At 40.2% G+C, this 7,381-nt stretch overlaps 1 protein-coding gene across 2 annotated transcripts in view; it reads right to left on the minus strand.

Annotated features, from left to right (window-relative positions):
• Positions 1–5,865, minus strand: part of mgat5 (alpha-1,6-mannosylglycoprotein 6-beta-N-acetylglucosaminyltransferase) — a 218,772-nt gene extending 212,907 nt beyond the window's left edge. The window contains exon 1 of one of the 2 annotated variants that reach the window (XM_062059285.1): positions 5,732–5,865. The gene's annotated coding sequence lies outside the window, so the exon portion shown is untranslated. The remainder of the gene's footprint in view (positions 1–5,731) is intronic. The other variant, XM_062059294.1, reaches the window with a different exon arrangement.
• Positions 5,866–7,381: the final 1,516 nt, after the last annotated feature.

Below are 7,381 nucleotides of genomic sequence, written 5' to 3' on the forward strand. Positions count from 1 at the left end.
ACACATGATTGTGCGTGCTGCTGGTCCACTAATAATACTAACCTTTAACAGTTAATTTTACAAAATTTCATTAATTACTAGTTTCTATGTAACTGTTTTTATATTGTTTTACTTTCTTTTTTATTCAAGAAATTTTTTTAAATTTATTTATCTTATTTTATTTGATTTATTTTTTTAAAAAGTACCTTATCTTCACCATACCTGGTTGTCCAAATTAGGCATAATAATGTGTTAATTCCACGACTGTATATATCGGTTGATATCGGTATCGGTTGATATCGGTATCGGTAATTAAAGAGTTGGACAATATCGGCATATCGGATATCGGCAAAAAGCCATTATCGGACATCCCTAGTGACAATCATTGGTACTTTAATCTTTAATCCCTCCTTGTCTGTGCCGTCTCCTCCTCCTGTGCACACGTAACAATTATAGACACTTACGTCATGTGTTGTCTTCATTATAACACTTATGTAAGACTTTTAAAGTAATTTTGACAGTAGGCTAATATAGCTATTATAGACACTTATGTCATGTGTTGCCTTAATTATAACAGCTATCAATATCTGACCATAACCAAAGCTAATCCGCAAACCTGGGCATAGTTTATTTCATCCCATGCCAATACGTCATTACGCACTGGGCCAGCTGGGCTTACAACTAGGGCTGGGCAATAAAATTATATCTATCTATCTATATATATATATATATCTATATATATATATATATATATATATATATATATATATATATATATATATATATATATATATATATATATATATATATATATATATATATATATATATATATATATATATATATATATATATAGATATATATATATATATATCACGATAGACACGTAATCAATATCAATTAAAATGTGTTTGATAAAACATTTTTTTATATTTTTTTCTGCGTCGGAAGAAAGAGGAAATGGTAAAGCAAGGTTGGTTGCACAAACAAAGACTCGCTAACTGGGCAACATAGTATGATCAGTGGGAGTAACACGCTAGCAGCCAATCAGGTAACAGTATCAACTATCATTTTGGTTGCATTGTCTTGTTGTCTCTGCATGAAGTTAGAAGAGAAAGTATAAATAAGTGCTCAATGACTATCGATATCGACCGATATAAAACATATTGTGATACAGTTTTCAGCCAAATCCCCTATCCCTACTTACAACTAGGGCTGTAGTATGTATGCATGTACAGTATTGCGGTGGACGTGCAGAAACTATGTTTGCGTATTTATAGGCACTCCATGCGGTTCGTATTTTATCAATTTTTATTTGTTACACTGATTAAACGATCAATCAACGCAACAGCATATAAATAGAAGATTTTTTTAAATCCAAATAATTTAAGCCTTGGGCTAATAGTCAATAATTCAAATAATTGAACAATAATTAAAAATAAACTTGATAATTTTTCCGTGATTGATACATTGCAGTGCATGTGTGTGTTTGTTTTCTTCGTCTGTCACTTTCAAACAAGGTTATAAATGATAAATGGGTTATACTTGTATAGCGCTTTTCTACCTTCAAGGTACTCAAAGCGCTTTGACAGTATTTCCACATTCACCCATTCACACACACATTCACACACTGATGGAGGTAGCTGCCATGCAAGGCGCTAACCAGCACCCATCAGGAGCAAGGGTGAAGTGTCTTGCCCAAGGACACAACGGACGTGACTAGGTTCAAGAAGATTCATTCTGTGCATCGCTCGCAGCACCGGAGTGTGTTTATTCAATAGTATAACTAAATGAACGCAGTCATTCACGGTCTTTGACTCGGTGGGAGGCGGGACAATTCAAAGAGCCTCGCTCGTCGCCAGCGAGAAGCACCATAAAGTAACAAAAATTAGGAGGAAAAATATGATTGCAAAGCCAAATGTCCATGTGAGGTATAATTGTCCGTTGGGACCATCAGTTGTGTTGTCAATGAGAAGGTGTGTCCAAACTTTTGGCCTGTACTGTATAGGGTTGTACGATATGCCGGTATTAGTATAGTACCGCGATACTAATGAATCATATTCGGTACTATACCGCCTCTGAAAAGTACCGTACGTTGTCGTCACGTCGTGACATTCCTGGTTTACGAGCAGACGAGCATGTTCGACAGCGCAAAATCACCGAGTACTTACAAACAGACACAGTGTGTAGACAGAAAAGGGACAACGGACGCATTTTGACTTAAAAACTAAAGATAAAGGTGAAGTTATAACATTGAAACGCCCACCGGAAGAGGTGCTCTAAGACATGGCTAGCTAGCTAGCGGCTCAAGTCCAGCCCCAGTCGGCAGTGTTTTAGCTACTTCTAAATCACTAATCCTGGTCTCCATGACGACAAATAAAGTAAGTTTCTTACAAGTATCATCCCTGCAGGACGAGGAATAGCTAAACATGCTTCACTACACACCGTAGCTAACCGGTGTCAAAATGTAAACAAACGCCATTGGTGGATCTACACCTAACATCCACTGTAATGATATCAAGTACAGAGTGTAACTAGTCTATACTACTATGATTACGTCAATATTTTTTGGCATCACACCATCTTCTTTCATTTTGAAAAAATTGTATATAATGTGTATAAACTCAGGAAATATGTCCCTGGACACATGAGGACTTTGTATATGACCAATGTATGATCCTGTAACGACTTGGTATCGGATTCATACCCAAATTTCTGGGATCATCCAAAACTAATGTAAAGCATCCAAACAACAGAAGAATAAGTGATTATTACATTTTAACAGAAGTGTAGATAGAACATGTTAAAAGAGAAAGTAAGCAGATATTAACAGTAAATGAACAAGTAGATTAAAAATTCATTTTCTACCACTTGTCCTTAATCATTTTGACAAAATAATAGAATATGACACAACATGTTACTGCATACGTCAGCAGCTAAATTAGGAGCCTTTGTTAGCTTACTTAGTAATAATTGTATGTTCACTATTTTATTTAAGGACAAACTTGCAATAAGAAACATATGTTTAATGTACCTTCAGATTTTTTGTTAAAATAAAGCCAGTAACGCAATTGTTTGTGGTCCCCTTTACTTACAAAAGTACCGAAAAGTATCAAAATAATTTTGGTACCGGTACCAAAATATTGGTATCAGGACAACACTAATATACATATATATTGTCTTACATAAGGATCAATCAATCAATCAATGTTTATTTATATAGCCCTAAATCACAAAAGTCTCTGTGAATGATAGTAAAATTTAAAAAAAACTGAGTTCCCCTTCAGTTTTGAAAAACATGTTCATAAGCAGGTGACTTACAAACAACATATAGTAAGGTGGTGCTGCAAAGAACCATATTCTCCTCTAATCAACCTGATTAATAGCCTGCTTTCAGGTCCAGGTCATGTTGGTCTTGGCAAGGCAGCTACAACGCCCACCGAGGCACACATTACATTTCAATGAAATGGGTTAAAGTTAAAGTTCATAGTCACATAGACACTAGGTGTGGTGAAATTTATCCTCTGCATTTGACCCATCCCCTTGTTCACCCTCTGGGAGGTGAGGGGAGCAGTGAGCAGCAGCGGTAATCATCTTTGGTGATTTAACCCCCAAATCCAACCCTCGATGCTGAGTGCCAAGCAGGGAGGTAATGGGCCCCATTTTTATAGTCTTTGGTATGACTCGGCCGGGGTTTGAACTCACAACCTACCAATCTCAGGGCGGACACTCTAACCACTAGGCCACTGAGTAGGGTACTAGGCCACTGAGTTAGTGCGTCTGCCTCACAATACGAAGGTCCTGGGTCCGATCCTGGGCTCGGGATCTTTCTGTGTGGAGTTTGAATGACTGCGTGGGTTCCCTACGAGTACTCCGGCTTCCGCCCACCTCCAAAGACATGCACCTGGGGATAGGTTGATTGGCAACACTAAATTGGCCCTAGTGTGTGAGTGTGAACCTTTTTGAGTTGGCTTTTACCTGATATTAATTATTTTATTGAAGTAATTTGTATTTTACTTTTTATCCTATTAGTTATGCAAAATTGTATTTAGTTATATTTATTTATTTACTGTATATATTTTATTTTTTTCTATTAATCTCCATATGTCTTACTTTTATTTTATTATTTATCTCTACACATGGTTCTTACTATTTTACAAGTTTTATTATTTTTATTTTCCAACGTTCCTCAGATGAGTCATCTGCCTCAGGGGTTATCGGCCGTGCTCGCGGGGGTCCCTTTTGTGTCAGCATCCTGGTGGCCCTGGTCTGATGACCTCCTGGTGCAGATGGCTCCTGTGATAGTGTTTACTCACATGTCTCCTCTGTACTCAGCCATGCAATCATTGGTCCATATAGTTGCATGTGTGTATGTTGTGTGTGTGTGTGTTTGTGTTTGGTATCTGTGTCCGTGCGTGCGTATGTGATAATGGGGGATATGGGTCACCAGGGTATTGTTTTTAACTTTGTAAAGCACTTTGCGTTGCATTTCTTTTATGTATGAAAAGCGCTCTATAAATAAAGCTTGATTTGATTTGATTTGAATGAAGAGTGGCTCGTGAGATCGACAGGTGCGGCGTCTTCAGCTGTATCGATCCGTTGTGGTGAAGAAGGAGCTGAGCCGGAAGGCAAAGCTCTCGATTTACCGGTCAATCTACGTTCCCATCCTCACCTATGGTCATGAGCTTTGGGTCATGACCGAATGGACAAGATCACGGGTACAAGCGGCCGAAATGAGTTTCCTCCGCCGGGTGGCGGGGCTCTCCCTTAGAGATAGGGTGAGAAGCTCTGTCATCCGGGAGGAGCTCAAAGTAAAGCGGCTGCTCCTCCACATGGAGAGGAGCCAGATGAGGTGGTTCGGGCATCTGGTCAGGATGCCACCCGAACGCCTCCCTAGGGAGGTGTTTCGGGCACGCCCGACCGGTAGGAGGCCACGGGGAAGACCCAGGACACGTTGGGAAGACTATCTCTCCCGGCTGGCCTGGGAACGCCTCGGGAGGTTGCTGGATGAAGTGGCTGGGGAGAGGGAAGTCTGGGCTTCCCTGCTTAGGCTGCTGCCCCCGCGACCCGACCTCGGATAAGCGGAAGAAGATGGATGGATGATTGTTGTCTGTGTTGGCCCTGCCATGAGGTGGCGACTTGTCCAGGGTGTACCCCGCCTCCCGCCCGAATGCAGCTGAGATAGGCTCCGGCGACCCCAAGAGGGGACAAGCGGTAGAAAATGGATGGATGGAAATGGAACGGGAGTTATTTGTTTACGTGCAAAAATGCAGGTTCTTGCGGTTTAGAAGAAGGTACGTCGGTACTTGGGAGCTTAAACCAACACGACTAATATAAATGAAACGTGTCTTTTTAGAGCATGCGCGCTAAGACCTTACCTGAGATGCTGCTGCGGGTGAGCATGCAAATGTTTACCTGTGTTGCTAGCATGCTAAGCTAGCTAATACACCTGCTGTGTAAAAAAAAAAAGCACAACAACGGTCATTCTTATCAGAAGTGGCGGTAAAAACGAGAATTGTGTTACAGTAAGCACGGCGGCTCGGTGGCCCGCCTCGCACAGCGGCTCAATGCCGAAAAGCGCGCAAGCTACCCCCGGGCAGGACGCAGGACGACGTCGGGGGGGGACTCCAGTTGGCCTCGCTCGACCACCACCACTCATTCCGTGACGAGAACAAGAACCCCCGCGACGACATGTCAACAAGCGCGGGGAAAGGAGCGGCGACTGTAGCCTACGCACGTCACGCGAACTCACCCCTTGAATGCCTCTCTCTGCCGGGAGTCAAAGTGGACGCAGGCGGTAAAAGGACGTCTCCTCCATGAGGGAAGAAGAAGAAGTAGTCTTGCTCCAGCGCGCGAGCCTCCCTGTTTGCACTGCCCACCAGCAGAAAGCGAGTCAAGGCACCGCCTGCATCTTCCCTCACCCCGTTGAAAGCGAACAAAAGCCCACACAAAATACCACCTTCATTATAATGATAAAAACCCACATTTTATGATTTAAAATATACATTGTGTTGTTGTATACGGCGACTGTTTTTTTTATTCATGCACTGTGCGTGTGAGCGATTTTAGGCGCAAAAGCGCAGACCAAAGATCACGATGATCTCTAAATGGGCGTCCTTTCAATGAAGCCCTTGTGTTTACTGCCCCCTACCGGTAGATAGTCGCACACACTGCCATATTGCACCAAGGGGGAGGTCAGAGCGAGCCTAATAAATCGATTGTATTATTATTATTAAGCGGTCCGTGTACCTTCCGTTCGTTCTAGTTCTAATTCTGAAACGCAAATCAAAAAAACAAAATTATGGCCGTTTTTTTATTTTTATTATGTATAGCAGATTCTAAAACAAACAAAAAAGGGTTGATTTTCAATCAAACATTTTCAATCAAATATTGTCATAAAATTGGATTTTGTGCTGTTTTCCTTTTATGGATTTTTATTTTTCCAGATAAACACAAAAATCGTATTTACTCTCGTCCAAGGTGTGTGTACCTTCCGTTCATTCTATTTCCAATTCTGAAACGCAAATCAAAATATTAAATAAGGGCCGTTTTTCGATTTTTATTATATATGGCAGATTAAAAAAAAAAAAAAAAAGGGTTGATTTTCATTAAAATATTGCCATAAAATTGGATTTTGTGCTGTTTTCATTTTATGGAATTACGTTTTTCCAGATAAACACAAATGTACAAAAATGTGTGTTTATCTGTGTGATGACAAATTGAACCGGAAGCTGTATTTTAGCTTTTCCTCTGCGTTTAGTATGTTTTTAGCATAACCTTTGTTCAGCAGGAGTCCTATTGTCATAATAAAAAAGTGTCATTAAATAGTTTTGTCCAACTTTTGTTTCAGAAGTGAAAATAGAAAAAATGGCCGGAAAAGTGTTTTTAATTTGCATTTAAGAATTGGAAATATAATTAACGGAAGGTACACGGACCTAAAATACTGCTTCCGGTAACATTTTATGGCAATATTTTAATGAAAATCAACCCTTTTTTGTTTGTTTTCAAATCTGCCATATATAATAAAAATCGAAAAACGGCCCTAATTTTGTTTTTTCATTTGCATTTCAGAATTGGAAATAGAATGAATGGAAGGTACACAGACCCAAAATGCAAAAATGCGTTGTTATCTGTCTGATGACAAATTTAACCAGAAGCGGTATTTCAGATTGGATTTAGATTTTATTGGTCCCCGTGGGGAAATTAATTTTCACTGACCGTACATTTAAACAATAAACATTACACATCACGGACAAAAAATAGCAAAAATACATCATGCATGACAGTGACAGCACCAACACATTCACAGGCTTGTCAGACAGGTCGGACAGGCCTGCTGTTTAGAGCGGATATAGCCGCAGGGGTAAGGCTTTTCCCAAGGCGGGCCTTCCGGAATTTGATG

The sequence above is a fragment of the Entelurus aequoreus genome, linkage group LG01 (genome assembly GCF_033978785.1).
Source record: "Entelurus aequoreus isolate RoL-2023_Sb linkage group LG01, RoL_Eaeq_v1.1, whole genome shotgun sequence".
In the NCBI taxonomy this organism is placed as follows: domain Eukaryota; kingdom Metazoa; phylum Chordata; class Actinopteri; order Syngnathiformes; family Syngnathidae; genus Entelurus; species Entelurus aequoreus.